Source organism: Myxocyprinus asiaticus, chromosome 16 (assembly GCF_019703515.2).
Source record: "Myxocyprinus asiaticus isolate MX2 ecotype Aquarium Trade chromosome 16, UBuf_Myxa_2, whole genome shotgun sequence".
Taxonomy (NCBI): domain Eukaryota; kingdom Metazoa; phylum Chordata; class Actinopteri; order Cypriniformes; family Catostomidae; genus Myxocyprinus; species Myxocyprinus asiaticus.
This window is the reverse complement of record NC_059359.1, coordinates 50309862-50334796: the sequence shown is the minus strand read 5'-3', so window position 1 is coordinate 50334796 and position 24935 is coordinate 50309862. Positions and strand designations below refer to the sequence as shown.

Sequence of the window (24935 nt, the reverse complement as noted above, 5' to 3'; positions counted from 1 at the left end):
CTTACACCTGAGCTAAATTATGTCTAACACCTGTCTCTAATTTCAGTGAGCACGGGGAGAGCGGCATAAATAGAGCGACACAGCACTTAGTCGGGGAGAGAGACTGGACATGACAGAGCCAAGCCAGAGCAAGGATTTTTAGTAGTGAAAGTTTATTTGTGAAAGCAGTGTGTGATAGTGTTTAGCTTAGTGCTTAAAGGAAAACTGTAAAGTGGTGTGGCGAAGAGGGAAAAATAAAGCCTCACCTTAAGAAGGAAAACTGCTTCTCGCCTCATCTTTTACACTGAAACCCCTTACACATAGGTAAGACTGAACAGTTGTTTCTGGTTGTATTTGGTCATTATAACATTGTTGAAAGCTAACTAGTTGGCTACCAGAGTCAGACTATTAATAGCTAACGATAACGCTAGTTAGCTATGAAAGCTGGGACTAAAGTTTACATGATTTCATATAAAGTCTCAGCTTATATTATAGTTTATATTATAAACTAAAGTGCCCATAATTGAGATTTCCATCTATACTGCTGTTTTTCTCCAAACCGACTTTAGTGACAAGCTACTCATTTCGGCTGAGAGACTGACATATTGTGAGTCTGACTGTAGTTAGTTGGCTAGCTAACATTTCTCAAATTTTTGAAAGTTTCACAAAGAGAAACAGTTGAGGAGGCAGTGGGAAGTAGTTTTTTCCACCTCTTTGCTATGCAGTGAGCACTTCAAGCTGGAGGACTTGGACAGGACAGGTTAGACTCTCAGGATTAGAGATGGAGCTAAGTCTTCAGTTTCCCGACTCATCTCCAAAGAGTTGGTGTATCAAAATGATTTGATCGCTTGTCATCAAATCGTGGCTCGTTTATATATATGTGTGTATATATATATATATATATTTCCATTTTAGCCAGTGGCAACCAGGACAACACAAGCCTCAAGGAAGGCTGAAGAGAGCCTGTTAGTGGACTGTTCTCTACATTTCCAAGAGACTGTACTCCCTCTGCCTAATATTGTGAGTATTTTTACTAGTTAATTCCCGAACAACTGTGAGAATCATGGCCCTGGTCATATTCAAATCTCTCTCTCTCTCTCTCTCTCTCTCTCTCTCTCTGCCACTATTTTCAGACACATTCATGTACATATATGCACACATTGAAACTGGTGTTGAATATGATTCCCTGACACACACACACAAACCCACGGTGATGGCAGTGGGATTGAGGGGTGATGAGATTAAAGGATTATTATATGTATGACTTTTGTTGTTCATCTGAACACAAATAAAGATTTTTAGAAGTTTTCAGATGTGGAGGGACTTAGAATGGAAGGAGACAGCAACCAAAACTTTCAAGGTCCATAAATCACATTTAGGCAGGATAATAGTAATCCATATATATGGCTCCAGATGCTTCCATTCTGTCGATTTACCCTTCTGAAAACTTATTCTAAAAATCTTCATTTGTGTTCAGATCAACAACGAAAGTCATACACATCTGGGATGGAGGCAAGTAAACGATGAGAATTTGTATTTTGGGGAGGAATAATCCTTTAAGAATGCGATCAGCTGATAGTACATTGTACTAACTATGCACCAAACAGCTGAGACTGTGAGTGATGTGATATAAACATTACTCAAAACATTTTCAACCTTCTTTCTACTTCCACTCCTATGCATTGCCTGCATCTCCCACTGGTCTAAAGGCCAGAATCCGTGAAGACTTGGTTAGGGTGGAGAGTCTGGAGTGAGAGATGAGGAATATGAAGGACCGAGAATGGGAGGGCAAAGAACACAGTGCATGATCTTCTAGAGGATCTGAAGGGGAAGAACCTCATAAATGAAGAGGTGAAAGAGAGGCTCAATTTCTACACCGGTAAAATTAAAATAAAAGTTTTAACTTTATATACAGGTGCATCTCAATAAATTAGAATGTCGTGGAAAAGTTCATTTATTTCAGTAATTCAACTCAAATTGTGAAACTCGTGTATTAAATAAATTCAATGCACACAGACTGAAGTAGTTTAAGTCTTTGGTTCTTTTAATTGTGATGATTTTGGCTCACATTTAACAAAAACCCAGCAATTCACTATCTCAAAAAATTAGAATATGGTGACATGCCAATCAGCTAATCAACCCAAAACACCTGCAAAGGTTTCCTGAGCCTTCAAAATGGTCTCTCAGTTTGGTTCACTAGGCTACACAATCATGGGGAAGACTGCTGATCTGACAGTTGTCCAGAAGACAATCATTGACACCCTTCACAAGGAGGGTAAGCCACAAACATTCATTGCCAAAGAAGCTGGCTGTTCACAGAGTGCTGTATCCAAGCATGTTAACAGAAAGTTGAGTGGAAGGAAAAAGTGTGGAAGAAAAAGATGCACAACCAACCGAGAGAACCGCAGCCTTTCGATTGTCAAGCAAAATCGATTCAAGAATTTGGGTGAACTTCACAAGGAATGGACTGAGGCTGGGGTCAAGGCATCAAGAGCCACCACACACAGACATGTCAAGGAATTTGGCTACAGTTGTCATATTCCTCTTGTTAAGCCACTCCTGAACCACAGACAACGTCAGAGGCGTCTTACCTGGGCTAAGGAGAAGAAGAACTGAACTGTTGCCCAGTGGTCCAAAGTCCTCTTTTCAGATGAGAGCAAGTTTTGTATTTCATTTGGAAACCAAGGTCCTAGAGTCTGGAGGAAGGGTGGAGAAGCTCATAGCCCAAGTTGCTTGAAGTCCAGTGTTAAGTTTCCACAGTCTGTGATGATTTGGGGTGCAATATCATCTGCTGGTGATGGTCCATTGTGTTTTTTGAAAACCAAAGTCACTGCACCCGTTTACCAAGAAATTTTGGAGCACTTCATGCTTCCTTCTGCTGACCAGCTTTTTAAAGATGCTGATTTCATTTTCCAGCAGGATTTGGCACCTGCCCACACTGCCAAAAGCACCAAAAGTTGGTTAAATGACCATGGTGTTGGTGTGCTTGACTGGCCAGCAAACTCACCAGACCTGAACCCCATAGAGAATCTATGGGGTATTGTCAAGAGGAAAATGAGAAACAAGAGACCAAAAAATGCAGATGAGCTGAAGGCCACTGTCAAAGAAACCTGGGCTTCCATACCACCTCAGCAGTGCAACAAACTGATCACATCCATGCCACACCGAATTGAGGCAGTAATTAAAGCAAAAGGAGCCCCTACCAAGTATTGAGTACATATACAGTAAATGAACATACTTTCCAGAAGGCCAACAATTCACTAAAAATGTTTTTTTTATTGGTCTTATGATGTATTCTAATTTTTTGAGATAGTGAATTGGTGGGTTTTTGTTAAATGTGAGCCAAAATCATCACAATTAAAAGAACCAAAGACTTAAACTACCTCAGTCTGTGTGCACTGAATTTATTTAATACACGAGTTTCACAATTTGAGTTGAATTACTGAAATAAATGAACTTTTCCACGACATTCTAATTTATTGAGATGCACCTGTATATCTTATGTTTACACTTTCCCATATTTTTAGACTTTCTAGTTATTATTGCAAGAGCATTTATTAGTTAATAAATGCTAACTGAATTTCAGATCTTGCAATAGACCTCCTGTCAAAACGGGGCCATGAGTACACAAAAGACCAGAGGGAGTTTGCCCTCACTTTCCACTTACATGGTCCAAAAGCATATAACTATTTGAGAAAGTCTCGACCTCCCACATCCACATACATTACAAAGGTATTCTTCATGTTATTTTATTGCACTTTTACAAAATACTGGTTCTAATACATTAAATAACTTTGGACTCATGATGGCGCCGAGTATGGCTGCTGCATTGCGAGCTCCGACATAACATTGTAGTTTTTTGTTTGTTTTGTTTACAATTCTTATGTTTTTTGTCTTTGGATGTTGTCTGCCTTATTGTCTACAACAGACAAACACTTTTGGACATTGGTTCTGCAATTACACACTGTAAACCGGACTTCAAATTCCTCAATGCCGACCCGCTGTTTACAAACAGGCCAGCGGAGCCCTTTGTCTGGGCTGCCTGGCCGCGGAAACGCAAAAGGAAAAGGGGAAACAGAGCCGGCGTTCTCATCAGAGTAAGACGTCGCGCAAATCGACCCCCGCTACCCAGTATTCTACTGGCAAATGTTCAGTCTCTGGACAACAAGCTCTGCGAGCTGAAAGCACGGATCTCTTTCCAACGAGAGACGAGGGACTGCTGCATTATCTGCCTTACAGAAACTGGGATGTCTGCGGAGATTCCAGACTCAGCCATTAAACCCGTGGGGTTCTCCGTGGACAGAGCGAAAGACCTCTCAGGTAAAAGCAGAGGTGGTGGTGTATGTTTTATGATCAACAAATCCTGGTGTGATCAAAGCAATGTACATTCTATCAAGTCTTTCTGCTCTCCTGATCTGGAATTTCTCATGCTTCTGTGTCGACCATTCTGGCTACCGAGGGAATTCACAGCGGTCATTATCACAGCTGTGTACATCCCGCCACAAGCCAACACAGACCAGGCACTCAAGGAACTGTACGGGATTATAAGCAAGCAGGAAACCACGCACCCTGAGGCCACGTTCATTATGACCGGGGACTTTAACAAAGCCAATCTCAAATCAGTCGCACCAAAATACCACCAACACATTAGTTTTAATACACGAGGGTACCGGGTTTTGGACCATTGCTACTCTCCCTTCCGGGATGGCTACAAATCCCTCCCCCATCCACCATTTGGCAAATCGGACCACTCTTCCATTCTGCTTCTGCCCGCTTGTAGGCAGAAACTGAAACAGGATGCACCCACCCTCAGAACGGTCCAGTGCTGGTCGGACCAATCAGACTCTACGCTACAAGACTGTTTTGATCACGCGGACTGGGAGATGTTCCGGTCCGCCTCTGATGATGACATCGAGATTTACGCTGATAATGTAATGTGTTTCATCAGAAAGTGCATAGAGGACGTTGTTCCGACCAAAACAATATGGATCTACCCGAACCAGAAACCTTGGATTAATAGCGATGTTCGCGCGGCACTTGATGCGCGGACCTCCGCGGGAACGCAGAGGAGCATAATCAAGCCAGTTATCAGAACAGCAAAACATCAGTACAGGAACAAGATTGAAGAACAGTTTAACACCACCAACTCTAGAAGCATGTGGCAGGGAATTAACATCATCACGGACTTTAAAGGGAATAAAAACTCCGCCATGAACACCGCTGCCTCTCTCCCGGATGAGCTAAATACTTTTTATGCTCGTTTCGAGGGAAATAACACCGCCCTCGGCGAGAGAGCTCTTGCAGCCGAAGATGCAGAGGTTAGTTCACTCTCCGTTTCTGTAGCGGATGTAACCCGATCCTTCCGATGGGTGAATATCCGCAAAGCCGTGGGTCCAGACGGCATTCCGGCCCGCGTCATCAGAGCATGTGCGAACCAACTGGCTGGTGTTTTTACGGACATTTTCAACCTTTCTCTCTCTTTGTCTGTAGTCCCCACATGCTTTAAAACGTCCACCATTGTGCCTGTTCCAAAGCAATCCAAAATCACTTGCTTAAATGACTGGCGTCCTGTTGCTCTGACCCCCATCATCAGCAAATGCTTTGAGAGACTAATCAGAGATTACATCTGCTCTGTGCTGCCTCCATCACTGGACCCATTGCAGTTTGCTTACCGCAACAACCACTCCACTGATGATGCCATTGCATCTACAATACACACTGCTCTCTCCCACCTGGAAAAAAATAACATTTATGTGAGAATGTTGTTTGTAGACTACAGCTCAGCATTCAACACCATAGTGCCCTCCAAGCTTGATGAGAAACTCCAGGCTCTTGGCTTAAACAGCTCACTGTGCAGCTGGATTCTGGACTTCCTGTCAAGCAGACGCCAGGTGGTTAGAATGGGCAGCAACATCTCCTCATCACTGACCCTCAACACTGGAGCCCCACAGGGCTGTGTTCTCAGCCCACTCCTGTATTCCCTATACACACATGACTGTGTGCAACACACAGCTCCAATGCCATCATTAAGTTTGCTGATGATACGACGGTGGTAGGTCTGATCACTGACAATGATGAAACAGCCTACAGAGAGGAGGTGCATACTCTGACACACTGGTGTCAGGAGCACAACCTCTCCCTCAACATCAGTAAGACAAAGGAGCTTGTAGTGGACTTCAGGAGAAGAGAAAGAGAACACAGCCCCACCACCATCAATGGAGCACCAGTGGAGAGAGTCAACAGCTTCAAGTACCTGGGTGTCCACATCACTGAGGAACTCAATGGTCGGTCCACACTGAGGCCGTTGTGAAGAAGGCTCATCAGCGCCTTTTCTTCCTGAGACGGCTGAGGAAGTTTGGAATGAACCGCCACATCCTCACACGGTTCTATACCAGCACTGTAGAGAGCATCCTGACTGGCTGCATCTCCACCTGGTACGGCAATAGCACCGCCCACAACCGCAAAGCCCTGCAAAGGGTGGTGCGAACTGCCAGACACATCATCGGAGGTGAGCTTCCCTCCCTCCAGGACATATATACCAAGCGTTATGTGAAAAAAGCTGCTACCATCAGGCAGGCGGTATCGCAGCATCAGGACCCGCACCAGCCGACTACATGACAGCTTCTTCCCCCAAGCAATCAGACTTTTGAACTCTTGATCTCTCACGATCAAAATACATCAGCACTGCACTTTATTACTCTTATTATCTCACACTGGACTGTCATAAATTATATTCTCTCTTAACAACACACTGGCAACTTACTATCAACCGACATCCTGAATGTCAATACAGTACAATACAACCTTCTGTATATTTTATATATACTATATATACTATTTTTATTGTATAATGTGTATTCTATATTGTGTGTATTGTAAAACAAGAAATGTTTTCTAAGACCGTGCAACACTATACAAATTATTTGATTTTGCATGAATAAATACGAAAAAAGTGCAAGGATGCACTTTGAATTTTGGGGTGTTTTTGCCTTTAATTTTCTCAAAAACTGTACAGTAAAATGACTTGAAAATTTACATTTTACATTTAGTCATTTGGCAGACACTTTTATCCAAAGCGACTTACAAAACTGAAAATTGATACAGTAACAGTCAGGCTCACTCTAATCTATAATCCATTGAAATAGTGAGCAAACCTATAATCCATTGAAATATAAAATGCATTCCTTTATAGGTTTGCTCACTATTTCAATGGATTATAGGTTTGCTCACTATTTCAATGGATTATAGATTAGAGTGACCCTGACTGTTCAATTTTCACGTCATTTTACTGTATAGATTTTGAAAAAATTAAAGGCAAATTCACCCTAAAATTCAAAGTGCATCCTAGCACTTACATCATGTCCCATGTTCAAACACTCATAAAAAGTATTCCTTTTATAGGTTTGCTCACTGAGTGTTTGAATATGGGACATGATGTAAATGCAAAGATGCACTTTGAATTGTGGGGTGATTTTGCCTTTAATTTTCTCAAAAAAACTGTGCAGTTTTAACCTCTCTCATTAATACGTAATTTTGGGTTCAGCCATATGCTCAAGGCAACATTTAAATAAAATGTCCGAACTAACACTCTGGACACTTTTGTCCATACCGCGTGCAAATGCGAGATAACTGGGTGTGACTTAACTTCTCCATTTAATAGAAACGCTTTGCAATGGCAAAATAGGGGCAAAAACTTCTTGTTCAATACAAAATCAGGGAGGGGCTCTCTCAGGTGGAAGCGGCCAATGAGCCAAATGTCTAAGACTGAATGCATAATAATAAAAGAAAATCTTGGGTAGGCCTAACCCATCTTTGTCAATCGGCCTATGTAACGTATTGAAATTTAACCTGAGACACTTACCATTCCAAATGAAGGACTTCGCTATGCTATCAAATTGCTTGAAAAGAGAGGGGGACATCTACAGGGAGAGACTGTAGCAGGTAGTTGAATTTTGGAATACATTTCATTTGAATAACATTAACCTTCCCAATCATCGATAAGTGTAATGAAGCCCACCTGTCCACATTATTCAAAAACATTTTTATTAAGGGATCAAAATTAACTCTGACTAAATCAGACAAATTTGCTGGGAATAAAATTCCCAAATACTTAATTCCCTGTTTGGGCCACTGGAAGGCACCTGGCTGGAAGGCCGTTACTGGACAGTACGCTGTCAAAGCCAAAGCTTTGGATTTAGACCAACTGAATTTGTATCCTGAGAATTTGGAAAAGGAGTTAATAATTCTGTTGAGGCAAGGCATAGATCTAGTAGGGTCGGAGACGAATAATAAAATATCATCTGCGTAAAGCAGAAGCTTATGCGCCACTCCTCCCACAATCACCCCTGGAAAATCATCCTCCTTTCTTATCGCGGCTGTTAATGGTTCCAGGGCAAGACAGAACAATAATGGGGAAACAGGGCAACCCTGCCGGGTGCCCCTATCTAGAGTAAAATAATATGAAATTAACCCGTTTGTTTGCACCGCTGCTACAGGGTGTCTGTATAGTAACTTAATCCAACCAATAAATGTACTCCCGAACCCATACATTTCCAAAATTGTAAAAAGATAATCCCATTCTACCATATCAAATGCCTTTTCGGCGTCAAGTGAGATGGCAGCGACCGGAGATTGATCATTCGCTACTGACCACATGATATTGATGAGACACCCAATATTATCAGAAGAGCTACGGCCTCGAATAAACCCCACCTGATCTATAAGTGATGTCATAACTTAATCGATTAGCCAGAATTTTGGACAAAAGTTTTACATCTAACTGATTCAGGGAAATTGGGCGGTAACTTTTACACTCGCTTGGATCTTTGTCCTTTTTAAGAATCAGACTGATCCGGGCTTGTGTCATGGTTGGAGGAAGCTTTCCATTCTTTAATGATTCCGTATAAAATTCTAACAAAAGTGGAGTCAGTTCTGTAGCATAAGATTTGAAAAACTCAGAGGAAAAGCCGTCGGGCCCCGGAGCCTTGCCTGTAGGCAAGGCCTTAATTACTTCATCAAGCTCCTCCAAGGTTATCTCAGAATCAAGAGAATTTTTTTGCTCAGTCGTCAGTTAAGGGAGATCTAATGGTTCCACACAGTTCCTAATATCTTCATCAGTAGACGAAGACGTGGAACTATAGAGATCAAAATAGAATTCTTTAAAAGCATTATTAATATCAATGGCCGAGGTAAATTTTTCACCACCAGCAGATTTCACTGAGGGAATGGTAGAAAAAGACTCTCTCTGCTTTAAATATCTAGCCAAAAGTCTTGCCCTGAATAACCAAAACTCCGCTTTCCGTGACAAAATAGTATTATATCTATATTTAAATCAGGTCAATTCTCTGAGGCCATCAGATGACATACAGCGCTTCAGCTCTGCCTCGGAACTTTTAATGTTTCCTTCCAACTCCACAAGTTCTTGTGCTTTGGATTTTTTGGTGAATGAGGCATACTGTATGATCCGACCCCTAAGAACCGCCTTAAGTGCCTCCCAAGCCACACCCACAGAGGATACTGAGGACCAGTTGGTCTCCATATAAACATTGATTTCAGTCTTTAACATTTGTTGGAAATCAGGATTTTGCAAAAGGGACACATTAAGGCGGCAACTATATGATTTCTTTTTCTCTGTATATGGCAACACCTCTAAACTCACCAGGGCGTGATCTGAGACTAAGATATTTCCAACTGAGCAATCAACAACAGATGAAATGAGGGATTTAGATATCAAGAAAAAATCTATTCTAGAATAAATCTTATGGACAGATGAAAAAATGTATAGTCCCTCCCAGATTGGTTTAAAATCTCCAAATATCTGAAAGACCAAGATTTTTACACATCCTGTGAAGCGTCAATGTTGCTCTAGGGGGTTTACACACTTTTTCTTCACTGTGATCAAGGACTGAGTCCATCAAAAGATTAAAGTGTCCTCCCAATATTATATCATGAGGGGTGCCAGCGGTTTGCAGCATCCCTTCAAGATCTATAAAAAAAGCCCTGGTCATCAGCGTTAGGTGCGTAAATATTAGCCAAAATCAACCTTTGCCCCTGAATTTCAGCTAAAACAATAATGACTCTCCCTAATTTATCTTTAGTCTGTTTGAGACATTTTAATTGTAGATGTTTATTAATCAGTATAGTGACTCCCTTGCTCTTACTTGAGCCAGCACTAAAAAAAAACATGTCCACCACATATCTTCCCAATTTTTTCAGCTTCCTGCAGGGAGAGATGTGTTTCTTGAAGAAACACTATATCATATTTCTTATGTTTAAGAAAAGTAATAACCTTCCTTCTTTTTATGGGGTGCCCCAACCCATTTACATTCCATGTGGAGAGAGACAATCCACTCATATTAACATTTGAAATTTTGATATAGTAGAAAATATAAATTTTGTGTCAAAAACGAAATTATACAGACCACATTCCCCATTAGTGAAACAATCAAACCCCGAACTTCCTCCCAAACAAAACCAACAAAAAAAAGAAAAACGTGCGCATTAACCCCGCACACAAAAGCGCCAACCGGCGACAGTCTCTCTAAACTCAAAAGGTTCATGAACGCCCACGAGCCCCCACGACAACTTTGCCATCGGATTGCTCAATTTTGCCTCACATATTTGTGAGGCAAAATTACATAACAGAAAATACTTTGTAAAATAAACCCCAGCTAATAGGAAGAATGAACACAAAGAACGTGTAGATTTTGTAGACACAGAACTGTCTCAAAGGTGTGATCTTCCACAAAACAAATTCCAGCTGATATAAAACCGTTCAGATTCCTCAGACAGACAAACGAATGTTCAGTGAGCCAGCTGTTATGAGTTCAGCGGATGACGTAATCGTTCCAATGTCCTGTAAAAATACTTAACAAAACAAACTCCAGCCAGCAGGGGGAATAAGCACGAAGAACGAACAGATTAATCCACAGCTGTTCCAAAGGAGTGTTATTCAATAGAACAAGCACCAGCCGCTAGGCGGAACCAATACAAAAAGAAACAAAACTGGAGGCCGCAGTGATTTACACAGTCTGTCAACTTTATAAAAGACATCCTTTGTGTGAGCATGTAGATATTTTGAAGTCATCCATAGTGTCCACTCTTAAACTGGCCGGGAACTTCAATGCAAAAGTAATATTTCGTCAATGCAAAAGTTTCTTTAAAGAAAAGTGTTATTCACAAAAAAGGCTCCAGCCGCCCGGCGGAGCCAATGCAAAAAGCAAAAAGAAACCAAAATGACGCCCAGCTTCCTCAAAAGCCAGAGTAATTACAGCGAGTCGACCCACTCACATGAGAAACACCCAATGGTTTACTCACCCATTGATTCAATAAAAGACATTGCCTGATTGGGACATGTAAATACTTTGCGACCATCCTTCGTTTCTATTCTCAGTTTGGCCGGAAACATCAGAGCAAAGGTGATCTTTCGCTGATGTAAGAGTTTCTTACATTCCTTGAACCGATCGCGTTTCTCTCTTGTTGAACTCGCAAAGTCCGGGAACAAGAAAATATTATGGTTCTTCCAAGAAATCTTCCCTTTGCTCCTCGCCTGGCGCAACAAAAGATCTTTATCGGATGATCTCAGAAATCTGGCCAGAATCGATTGGGGCCTGTCTCCCTCAGCAAATCTGTGAGCCGGGACTCTCGCTCGATTTCCAGCTTGGGACCTGTTATGTCGAGCAGACTCGGGAAAAGCTCATCTAGGAATTTCACCATATCTCTGCCCTCCTCATGCTCAGGAATTCCAACAATTTGAACGTTATTCCTGCGGCTTCTATTCTCAAGACCTTCAAGCTTTTCAAGGAGATGTTCCAAATCAACTTTGGTCGCGGGCGGATAGCAGTTAATTCCCTCTCCGAAGATTACAGACAATCAATTCGTCTCTCAACATCAGACACTCTTGTAACTAAATCAGAGAATTGTATTTCCATCGCCGTAATCGATCGACGTATTACAGCAAGATCCTCCAAGTCAGCAAGAACCTTCGTCAACATCACCGACATGTTGGACAACTGATGCTGGATCACCTCTCCCGCCGCGCCATCCAAATCAAGTCCCTGGTCTGTAGGCCTGTCGGGGCTTTCATCCTGAACACGTAAGTGTCTTTTAATGTCTCCAGAGCCCGAGGATTTTGACTTCTTTGCCATGTTTTGTCTCAAAGAGCAAATGTGTGACTGGGTGTATCAAATTTCACCAGATTATAACATTAAAATTATAAAAACTTTAGCAAAGTGCGCAGAGCTTATCGCTCACACATCTGCTTCTTGCATGGCGTCACGTGACCCCTCCTTTTAACTTGTTAAAAATTTCCCTCGTAACGAAGACAAGCAGTTAATATTAGCCATTAATTAATATTAGCCATTTTATTTGAATATTCTTTTGTCCTTTTTCTGCTTCTGTTAAAATAGTCTAAAATAAAATTAGATAAACTAAAAATCAAAGAAATAGAGGACTGATACTTCATACATTTTAGGCTAAATATAATAAAAAAATATACTAACACGACTTCTGCTGATGTGAACTTCGCTACAGAGTGATAAAGAGTTCAAGTTCAAACACTCAATGATTTCTTGTTTTTAGAGGAAAAAACTGCATGTCAGTGTATGAAGACTATGCACATGGGGCACATCTTATTTTGTGATTATATTATCTTAACCCTTTGTACTGTATGGCACTATTATCATCTGTTCTCCTTTTTTGGCAGACCGTAAATTCTAAGTGGGGTAGTTTTATGTTTGAAGTAAAGTTATAATATTTGTTGTATATTCGCCTATGGTGCATAAGGGACCATCTGAAAAGTCCACCCACTGCACTAAAACATCAGTGGTTGAAATGTGTTCAAAGTTGGGGGCAGTGGTCAAAGTGGGGGAACAGCACCCCGTAGCGCCGACACTGGTAACAATGTTCCGCCACCCCCAAATCTTTCTTACTGTGTTTTTCTTGATCATGTTTTTGACAAGTGAAGTAAAAGAAATTTGTTTCTCGTTGGTCATAGTTTTAGTCTTTTATTCATAGGCCAATATCAAATATTTTTCAGGTATTTCACATAAGGTGCAACTTGTGAACAAAGGGGGAAAATATGGGGAAATTAAAAAATGAAATGCAGAAAAACATATGCCGTTTTGTATAAAATAATAATAATAACTAGATTTCTTGAAGAAAATGTGAGTGGTGCTTGCCATGGCAAAATTTCTCACCACAATGTCCCACCAACTGCCCCAAGTTGAAAGAGGCAACCCCAATGACAGTAGGATGTTCTGGTGCAGAGATATGTGATTTGTTACTTGGTTGGTAGGGTAACCCCATCTGGTTGCTAGGCAGTTACCAGGGTGATACTTATTGAGGCTCCTTGCCTGAGTGAAATAAGTCAACCCGGAAGTCTCTACGACATTCTGATCCTGAGATACCCATATTAGTGATTTTGAATGGAAGTCAATGGTGTTTGGTTTCTTGGGTGCTCTAAATGGTTGCTAGGGCGTGGCTAGTTATCATGATGATACTTGAAGACTGCTTGCTCACCCAATTAAAACAAGCCAACTCTCATTTCTCTAGGACATTCTGATACGAAGATATCACACTCTAATTGAAAGCAATAGTTTTGGTTGCTAGGGTGCTCTAAATGGTTGCCAGGGCATGGCTAGCCAGTGAACAGAGTAGTTCTTATTGGCTGCTTACTAACCTGACTCAAAAGAGCAAATCAATTTCTATGACATTCTGTTATGAAGATATCCTTCTGAGACATTTTGAATGGAAGTTAATGTGGGGTGGTTGCTAGGGTCCCATAAATGGTTGTTAGGGCATGGCTATTCCATTTCCAAGGTGATACTTAAAGAGTGATTGGTATCCTGATTGAAATAAGCCCGCTCCCATGTCTCTATGTCACTCTGATTGGGAGATATGATCTAACAACTTTCTTGCATTGACTGCCATAGTAGGAACAAAAATGTCTTCCCATAGTACCCTATGGGACTTTTTGGGACGGTTTTTTTGCCCCCCTTTATACCCCCTGGGGTACATTTTACCCCCAAACACAGGGTATGTTCGAACACAGCTTGCCAGCACAAATCAAATGAGAGCACCCACATGTGTCTAAGACATTCTGCTCAGAAGATATCACACTCAGCCATTTTGAATGGAAGTCAGTGGGGATGGTTACTAGGGTGCTCTAAATGGTTGTTAGGGTGTGGCTAACCATTAAACAGAGTGATTCTTATTGGCTGCTTACTAACTTGACTCAATGGAGCCAATCCGCAAGTCTCTAAAACATTCTGTTCTGAAGATATCCTTCTGAGCCATTTTGAATGGAAGTCTATGTGGGCGGTTGCTAGGGTGTTATAAATGGTTTCTATGGCATGGTTAGCCAGTGACCAGAGTGATTCTTATTGGCTGCTTACTAACCTGACTCAAAAGACCAATCCCCAAGTGTCTACGACATTCTGTTCTGAAGATATCCTTCTGAGCCATTTTGAATGAAAGTCTATGGGGGCGGTTGCTAGGGTGCCGTACATGGTTGCTAGGGCGTGGTTACACCATTTCCAAGATAATCCTTAAAGACTGATTGGTAGCCCGATTGAAATGAGCCTGCCCCCATGTCTCTGTCATTCTGATTAGGAGATATGATTTGACAACTTTCTTGCATTGACTGCCATAGTAGAAAAAAAAAAAAAAAATGTTTTCATGGGCGAGACCCTTGCCATAGTATGCCTATGGGACATTTTTGGGATGTTTTTTGCCCCCCAGGGGTGCACCGTATCCCCAATCCCTTAGACAATTCATAGCACAGGTGTTGTCAATAGGCCGGTCGATTTGACACCTAATTCATGGGTCTACTAAAAACGGTGCAGGATGAGTTAGGTCCGAAGTTTTGTACAGAATAAGAAGAATCATAATAAGTATGTGAGATTACAGTAGTGATGCATTGCTTCGCAAGCACCACTAATAATAATAATAATAAGTATGTGAGATTACAATAGTGATGCTTTGCTCCGCAAGCACCACTAATAATAAGAATAGTAATAATAAGTATGTGAGATTACAAAAGTGATGCTTTGCTCCGCAAGCACCACTAATAATAATAATAAGTATGTGAGATTACAATAGTGATGCTTTGCTCCGCAAGCACCACTAATAATAATAATAATAATCATAATAAGTATGTGAGATTACAATAGTGATGCTTTGCAAGCACCACTAATAATAAGTATGTGAGATTACAATAGTGATGTTTTGCAAGCACCACTAATAATAAGTATGTGAGATTACAACAGTGATGCTTTGCTCCGCAAGCACCACTAATAATAATAATGGAAAGAAAAAGCTCCCCTTCATGCTAGCACTTAAATCATTAAAAATATTAAACTACTTCTTTTTCTACAGTTTTGCGCTTACACACATCTGTACTCTTTGCAAACTTACACACAATATCATTTTTTTCTCGCTCATCCACAACCACAAGAGTATGACTGACTTGTGTCTGACAGTCAAGTTTCTTAAAACTTTAAACTAGATTCCGCTAAACGCAGTAGGCTGCTGGTGTTTGCGTTGTATGCCATGTCGCCTGTGGGTGATATTTTACTTGAGTTTAGATTATAAAAGTCCCTCGAACACACGCGCATGAAGATTATTTACTGTATTTATGTTCATTAATGTTGTCAAATGTTTATTTTATTTTATATTGTATAGTGTATATTGTTATTACTATTTGTATTACCGTTACTTGCTGTTTCTTTATCCGTAATTTTAAGAGAAAGACAGTCTTAAATTTGTATATACCATTGTAATGATGGAGCAGGAGTGGTATGATTAGGATCCATGTGCAGATTTATTGTAAACAACAGAGGATATATATGTTAATAACAGTCCAGGGTAATAATCCAAAACAGCAGAAGCATGCATTGGTCGGTACACAGGAAAATCAGTCCAAAGGGGTTTATAATCCAAAATCGGAAAACAGGCGAGAGATCAAAGCACAGAGAGATCAGTCCAATCAATATATCAAATACAAATCGCAAGGCCGAATAAACTGAATCCAAAACACAGAAGATATAAGTCATATAATAAATGCTCAAAATGCTTGCCAGGGCAGAACAATACTTCGCACTGATCCTGTAGTGTTCAGTGCTTAAATAGTCCAGAGGTTATTAAACTAAGGAGAAATAGGTGTGACAGTTTTAAAATTCGGGTGAAGGAGCCCTCTGGTGGCGTTCAGGAGAAGCGACTCGTTCCAAGGGTGTAACAACCACATATGATTTTTGGGATTTAAATAAACCATTTGGGCAGGGAAAAAATATAACGTATTACAAAAATGAATGGGATATTTATCATCTGCAAAAACAAACATGCTGAATATGTTATAAAAGAGCCTTTTTTTGTGTGCAGGTTTTTTCTGCGATTTTCTGTTAACAGGTACTTAATCTAGTTTAATGAATGAATGAATGAATGAACGTTACATTTATTTAGTGCTTTTCTGACTCTACACTCAAAGCGATTTACACAGTGAACAGGGGACTCTCCTCAACCACCACCAGTGTGCAGCATCCACCTGGATGATGCCACAGCAGCCATAGTGCACCAGTACGCTCACCACACACCAGCTATTGGTGGAGAGGTGAGAGCAGAGTTATAGAGCCAATTAATGGATGGGGATTTTTAATGACGACAGAGAGTCAGGACCTCAGTTTTACATCTCATCCGAAGGACGATGCTGTTTTACAGTACAGTGTCCTCATCACTATATTGGGGCATTAGGACCCACACAGACCGCAGGGTGAGCACCCCCTGCTGGCCCCCCAATACCTCTTCTAGTTATGTTTATATGCTTATAATAGAGCGGCCTATCTATAGCCCAATATGTGTAGCCGAGGTAATGTCACAAATACACAAACATTTTCAGTCATTAAACACACTATAAAGAAACCCGTTTTTAATTTTTTTACTCATGTTAATGTGACACTTGGTACTGCCGCTCTAAAATGATTATGTCAACAGACTGGATTGCAACCAGACTAGCACGTTAATGCATGGAGCTAGTGCATGCAACGCTACGTAAAGAGACCTTGTCCAAAAAGAACGATTCGTAGCATTGATGGATTATTGTGATTGGACAGCTAATAATTAATGTCAGAGAAATGCAGTCTCTTACTTACGATCATTTACGTAAACCTGGAGATATTAACACGATTCGACAATAGTGGTCACTGTTGCACCAAACATTGCAAATGTTCAGTTATAGCTTTCTAATTGGTAAATTGCACTCATGACAGAAAATATATCACGACCCAGCAGACAATGATCCGCCACCCAATTTTCGGGTCGCAACCCAGTGGTTGAGAAACCCTGGCCTATATATTATTACACAAGGCAATGGGGTTAGAAGATGTGGTGGAAATTCACCTGTAAATGAATCAGGCCACTCCAGTAGTAAAGCTTAAGCAAAGAAAATCTTTCTTACTCACGAGCCCAGGTAGCCCTCCTACTACCATAGTATACCTCAGAGAGCTACAAAGGTTATTTCCAAAATACAGAATATTTATCCAACACAATCATGCATATTCATTTTTTAAAAGACAAAAGAATCAGCTAAATGATTGGCTAAAAAGTAATTATCATAGAACCTCCTATCTTTCTTCACCTTACAAGGACAGGCTCCTGTCCTGAAATGCTCTATTCTTCATCCACACTAGTCTTCCTTAGCACATTCCATAATAAGATGTTTTTCACTCTTCAGCTGTGTCCTCTGTTAAGACACAGTTCTCTGCCTCCCTTTTCCTCTCTGACCTTGGCAGAGATGGCCATACGAAGAAACTTAAGTCGACTTAAGCTACAAAAGGAGAAACTATTTATCTAAGCATTTGAACATGTTTGGTTCATTTACAGAAAGCAATTTACAGTTAATAAGAAATAATAGAAAAGAAACAAAGCATAATGAGAATAGAAATAAATTTTCCACATTCCTCCCTTAGAACATTCATGTTCAAATTCAGATAGATTAACAAAATTATTAGTGTTTAAAAACAGAAAAATCAAATGATTGTTTTAACACATCATCATCATCAAAATCGTAGTCATCAGAATATGGAAAAAGGTCATGGTAGTCTTCAACACAGTAGGTGTCTGATATAGTTTTTTTGTTAAAGACATATTGACCTTGGACATGAGAACGAACAAAATTTGCTAAGTGTTTTGAATACATTGACTCATAGAACAGTTTCCTTTTGACTGATCACTCAAAAGCAGGACAGTGATACCATCTGTGTCACCTAGAAAAGCTGGGTGAATGACCAAACAGTCTGCACTACCATGTCCTGGGTGATTCTTCCTCTCTTTGTTTGGGTCTGTGTTGATCATGTGTCCTTGTGTCTTCTTCTACCCTACTCCCAATTTCAGGGCCCCCTCAATTTTCCAGACCCTCGTTGGCCCCCCTAGGGGACTCCTCCGCCTCTGCCAGAGTTAGAGGCACACCTATTGTGATTTCAGGAGGGTTCACCCTACAGCAATGTGAGCAATGGATCCAGGTATCCCTTTCAGCTACTCAAACAGCCATAGTCAGGAGGATTCTCCATGGTCCCAACCAGCGTGGGCGGTGCCAAGCTTTCCATCTGAAGTCTTTCACCAGGACCCAGTCTCCAACTTGCAGCTTATGGATGGCACCCTCTATCTACAGTTTTGCATAGTTCAGACATATATTTCACCATCTGATCATCTTTCTGTTGAAAGGTGCCTTCGTGCTGTGGGAATCTGTAAGGGAGAGTGGCAGTCAGTCTCACAGGAAGACCAGTCAACACTTCAAGTGGGCTCAGACCTGTTTGTTTATTTTGATGTCCCCAAATGTACATAAGGACCAATGGCAAAGCTTGGACCCAGTTCAAACTTGTATCAGACATCACTTTAGCAAATTTGTGTTTTATCGTCTGATTCAGATGTTCAGCAGCACCTGCTGATTGTGGGTGATATGCACAATATTGTTTCAAATCAAAATTTAGCTTTTCTGATAGATTTTTTTACCACTGTGTTCACAAAGTGAGAACCATTGTCTGAGGATAATTTGTGGGGAATTCCCCATCTGGGAATCGCTTCCCTCATCAGGTGTTTAGCCACTGTCAGTGTATCTTGTCTCCTGCATGGAAAGCATTCAGGATATTTAGAACAAATGTCAATCACAACCAAGCAGTGTTGATAACCTCGAGCTGGTGTTAATTCAATCAAATCTATCATCAGATGTTCAAATGGCATCTCTGGTGTCGGGTGTGCACTCTGCAAGATGACTGGCATCTTTCCAATATTCATTTGCATGCAAATCATGCATTTTTGCAAAATTGGGCTGCAAAATTTGAAAAGCCTGGTGCGTACTAGTATCTTTTAATAATAGCAACCATACCTCCCTTAGATACATGGTCCGCACCATGCTTCAACTTAGCCATAAATGGAAAAACTGATTTGGGTAAAGCTGGTTTATTTTCAGAGTCAATCCAAGTGCCTGTGGCAGAATTCATCCTGCAGTTTGCATGCCAGAGGATTAGTTCTTCCTCGGTAGCATTTTGCTGTAAAAGAGGTAAATCAGAGAGGTTAGTTAACGAGACACCCAACAGGTCTGTCATCTGTAACTGTGGTAAGTTTGTCGATTTTGCTGTTGCTTTTGCAGCCATGTCAGCACGATTATTGCTGTCTGAAATCCAATCAGAATCACAAGTATGTGCTCAGCATTTGCATACTGGCAAAGCCTGTGGGAGGAGAACAGAGTCCAAAAGGTTAATTATAAGTGTTTTGTGTGCTTTCAGCTTTCCAGAAGTCACAATACCATGATGTTTATATAGTATGCTAGTGTCATGTAAAGTGCAGAAAGCATAATTACTGTCTGCGAAGACAGTACGGCATTTTCCTTGAGTGTTGCAACGATATATAATGACATTTTGCAAAGAGAAAAGAATGTTCTGATATGTTAAGTGTATAGCAATAGACAAATGCATAGTGCGTGCCGAAGTAACAATTTTATGCACATCATGTGGAACGTAAACTTCCAACAGATGCATGGCAACCAAATCTGAGGATGCTAATACAGCCTCTGTGGTGGCTGCTAAGGAACGAACACATGGTGGGTGGCCACAAATAATCGAATCTAAACATTTAGAAAATTAAGCTAAAGGCTTCCATTTTTGACCATGCGATTTTGTTAACAATGGGTTCTTGTCTGCTGTGTTCTCATATACATACAATATGAAATGTTTACTATAGTCAGGATTTGCTAAACAGGGTGGAGTCAGTAAAGCAATTTTAAGCCTTTCAAATGCAGTATCAGCTTCTGGTGTCCATGTAACTAAATCATGCATTTGTAGAATGCATATGAGCCAAATCAGAAAGTGGTTGTGACAATTCAGCATAATCAAGTATCCAAGATCGACAGTAATTCATCATACTTAAAAGTACATTACTTTTTTCTTTGTTCTCGGTTTAGGTAATGAGATGGCACGAACATGGGATGGATCAATTTGATGGTCATTGAGAAATAATATGACCCAGATAATGTACTGATGTTCATACCAATTGCATTTTCAGCTAAAAAGAATAGCAAAGCCTTTGTGTCCTGCAAGCAGACTTCTTCACTAGGGCTTGCCAAAAGCAATTCGTCGAAATAAAAAGTGCAATTCCAGCTGGAGTTTTGAAAGTTTCAATATTGCACAACAATTGAGCCGTAAAAAACATTGGGGAGTCGGTATACCCCTGTGGCATGACGTTCCACTGATATCTTTTATTTTTGAAGCAGAACAAAAACCAGTAACGGCTGTCCAGATGTACCGAAATCGAGAAAAATGCATTTGCCAAACCAATTACAGAAAAATGAGTGGAGTCTGGTGGAATTGTAGAACGGTCGCAGGATCGGGTACAATCGGGGCTGAGGGGAACATGGCTTCATTTACCAAGCGTAAATCCTGGACCATTCTGTATTTGCCATTTTTTTTTTCTTTACTGCCAAAAGAGTACTAGAGACTGGGGAATGTGTGTACACAAAGAAATGGCGCCTTTGTCCAAAACAGAATCAATGATCTCTGCCAGGCCTTTTTCAGCTTCTTTAAAAAGCGGGTATTGAGCTCTATATGGTCTATGGTTTGATTTTGGAACCACCTGCATGGGTTGTACATTTTCATGCACCCGATATCGTATGAGTCTTTAGCCCACATACCCTGGGGTATGTCGTCCAAAAACAAAAGTACATCATTATAACTATTACTTCTGAACTATCATCATTTTTCTCTTGTCTGGAACTAAAGACGGTAGCCATCATAAACTTTGGAATACAAGTAACTTGAAGTGAGGGTGAAAAATACATTTCACCTCTTTTTTCCCCCTGAACTCTACATGCTAAAACCTTCTGTGTAAAACTTCCCATGTATTTTCATCCTCCTCCCTTTTTTGCTAGAGAAATAAGGGGCGTGACTTCCTTGAAAAAGTCTTGTTGCTGAAAGCTGTACAGCAATACCTAGGTATTTAACCCCCAGAAATATATCACCTAAAATCAAACATTCACTGATAGGCCCAGGGGACCAATATTTTTCATACAACAAGTCTGGGCCCGTGTGGGAGAATAGACTAGTACAATGCAAGAATTCTGGTTACTCCCAATCAGTTAAATCCAATGTTGCATACAGCTGTTTTTGAACACTGTTTTCAGTTATATTACATGAATAAAAACAGCTGGAAATGATCTGTAGCGAGTAAAGGCCAATTTCAGTGCTTGTTATTTGCAAGCCGTGGTCTGAGCAATCAATTTGAATATTCAGTCGTCCTAACAGATCTCTGCCCATTAGATTTACTGGACAGTGCTCTGACAGGAGGACAAATATTCAGTGAGTGGGAGACCAGATGCGCCTATGGTTATGATCGAATCTGAGCTGGGTTTAAAAGGCAACTAGCTCTTTGACAACACTGAACAGGTGGCACCAGTATCGACAAGAAACATCATATTTTTACCACAAAACAGAAAGCTCAATGTGTGGGTCATTTTTCAAGTCATTGGTCAATTTTGGAGCTTGAATTATACTTTGACTTTCATTTTCACATTGTTAATCAGTCCACTCTCCCTCCTCATCCTATTTTTGTTTCAGATTATTTACTGAGAATCTTGGGAGATTATATTCATGAACTTCCTGATTATCATCAGCTGCATTGTTCTGTTGACAACTTTTAGCAAAATAGCCGTATTGGCTGCAAATAAAACAGGTGCCTAGGGCGCCCTTACCTCTACCTTGGCCTCTGTCTCATCCCTGTCCTCCACGTCCAAAGTTCCTCTCTTATACGATACATGAGTTGGGTCCAGTAGGTGGACCAGTGGTCAGGGTGTCGTTCACCTCGTGGATCCCATGGGTATGTTGAATCATTACATAGACATTCCCATTTCAGTCTGAAAAAACGAGCCATCACTTCAGTCCATTCTGGCTGGCCAATTTGACCATGTCATCTAGAATCTCTAAGTTCCAGATACACTGTTCGATGTTTGGGCTTGTAATATCCTTAACCATGGAGTCCAATTCAGCCAGCTCAAGTGGGCGGTACACATACATTGTTGCTTGATAACCGGCCTGTCCCACCCATGGGTTTGGAAACTGGACCAATGGCATTTGCATCTTTGCTTCATCAGGTTAAAAAAAAGTCATCACTGAACTCATCGTCATCTTCCTCCATCTTCATTTTTCTTGATTTGGAGGCATGATGGTCTTTACTGGGTCTATCTCTCCTTTCTGTACTGTGACCTATGCGCTCTAGATCTGGTTTGAGAAGAGACTGGTTCTTCTTTGACGGTCGCTCTTGGGTCCACTTGCTGAAAGGATGAAGCCCCAGTGACATCAGTTGATGAGGGTTTGCTCTCAGAGACTGGTGCAGAGAGTGGTGGAGGAGGAACCCCTGGAGACAAAGACAGACTCAAAGCAGCATCAAAATCATCTTTCTGATGTCCCTTATAATATTGACCATGTTTTTTCTGTCTATTTTCACCTAAAAGTATTTTCTTAGCCTCAATTTCCCACTTTGTAAATTCAATCCAATCTATTCCACCTCTCGTATTCCTGCTCTGCAACAAACACTACACTCTTCCAACTTTTTAACACTTAAAGTGACATTTTCTGGGAACTTGCCCCTTTGTTCATTTATGCAATAGCTTTTCTTGTTTTCTTGTCCATTTCTCCATAAACTTTTTCCATTTCTCTCAAAGGTCCTGTGTTGTCTTTTCACTTTGAGGAACCCATTTGTTTTTATATTATTAGATGTTTAATACATTTTTAAAGGTATGTCCTTCTTGGGCAGGCTGACATCAAGGACAGAATTGAGCGGAAAAAGGTTTAAATATACATTAATTTTCTCTGTAAAGCGTTCAAGTTTTTAAGCATAGAATGAACAAACTACAGGGTAAGGCTTCACCCCCCACATTTTTTATAATAAGAATAAGAACAATATATACATTTCATGCCATCTTTAGCAATAAATTAAATACAAAAGACTTCAGGTATTCTTCCTACTGTACAATGTTCACACCAGGCACGTGCCGTGGGCTTTGAGACTGGGCAAGCATCAAAGATTTGTATTACACATTATTAAACGCTGTGCTCAAAACACATTATACAGGTGAGTGTAATTTAACGGAAATATTATAGACGTAAACTGTTGCCTTAGAACCCACCAGTTAATGGAAACAATTGTCACAAACTTCATGACCAAATTTTAATTCAGGACAGTAATATTGCTCGAACGAAACGACTTGGATCTTTGAGTCTCGTTCAGCAAAATGAACGAATCTTTATTCAAGTCAGTAAAATCATCCGATCTTCCCATCACTGCTTAGGTGCAGCTACCGCAAAAGCACGATTAGAGGACCTAAGAGACCTTGTGAGGGTATGTTGTTCTAACAGGTCTGCGAGATAAGCAGGTGCCAGACCACGTAGCAATTTAATAACAAACAACAAAAGCTTTAAACGGACACTGCGCCTTAACGTTGGAACTATAAAACAGATGGAGCATAACACAAGTACATGATTGCCAGATCACCACTTCATAGCCTCAGAATAACCAGAAACAATGACCTAGTATCAATAACACAGATTTGTAATAAATATACTGTATTAACTTACCTTTACTTGAATACAAAATCCTTATGTCTCTTCTTGCAAATGAACATCTCCGTCACTTTGTTGTAAAAGTCACCCGCTTGTTGAAGTTTCAATAGCCTCTCTTTCTCGATTTCATTGAAATCAACTTTGCCAAATCCGCGTAGGTCGTCGATGCTTACACTGCAGATATCCATTTTAGTGCTAAATAATGCATTAGTTATGTGAACTTGAACATGTTGAAGCAAAATAAAATCTATCAGATAGCGTGACTAAAGGAAGGAGCTTCTGATTGACACTCATTTTGGTAAGCATGCCTACCTCTGCTTACCTTGGCCAATTGTAGTAGCGAGCATGATTCAATTTGATTGAACCTACAGTGTTGAATGAAAAGGCGGAAAACAATGCTTTGAATCAGAGAAAGCATAACATAAAGTGCTTATACCTGAGGGTGGCGCCAAAGCTAATAAATGAATAACTGTCTGTGCTGCTCAACTGAGATGAAAGATGACGAATTTGAACGAAAACAGTAGTTTATATTAACAATTATAATTAAATATTTCATAGTGTCTTTTCACTCTTCTGGGAGGTAAGCACTGCTTATCTTGCTTATATGGACGGCACGTCCCTGGTTCACACTCCATACAAACACTGAAGCTGAATAAATTATTTATTCTGAATAAAGTCAGTTAATAAAAGCTCGTTATTTAAACAACTCAAGACAAGAGCAAACATATGAGTAATTTGTTTTCACAACAAACTTGAATTAGTATAAGTGATGTTTTTCGAAGCAAAATGAAATGTTCTGAACCACTTGGATACGCGCTCCTCACCGACCATGTCAGGCAGCGATGACTTGAAAAGTTT

General features: G+C 40.5%; 1 long non-coding RNA gene and 1 pseudogene across 1 annotated transcript; one reads left to right on the top strand and one right to left on the bottom strand.

The window, feature by feature from the left end:
- Nucleotides 1-639: 639 nt before the first annotated feature.
- LOC127453813 (THAP domain-containing protein 6-like) lies at nucleotides 640-12696 on the top strand (annotated as a pseudogene).
- Nucleotides 12697-15800: 3104 nt separating this feature from the next.
- On the bottom strand, nucleotides 15801-24374 carry LOC127454479 (uncharacterized). Its single transcript, XR_007899561.1, has 3 exons — nucleotides 24093-24374; nucleotides 22211-22872; nucleotides 15801-19517 (listed from the first exon to the last, which is right to left on the bottom strand). It is a non-coding gene; the product is annotated as an uncharacterized LOC127454479 (long non-coding RNA).
- Nucleotides 24375-24935: the final 561 nt, after the last annotated feature.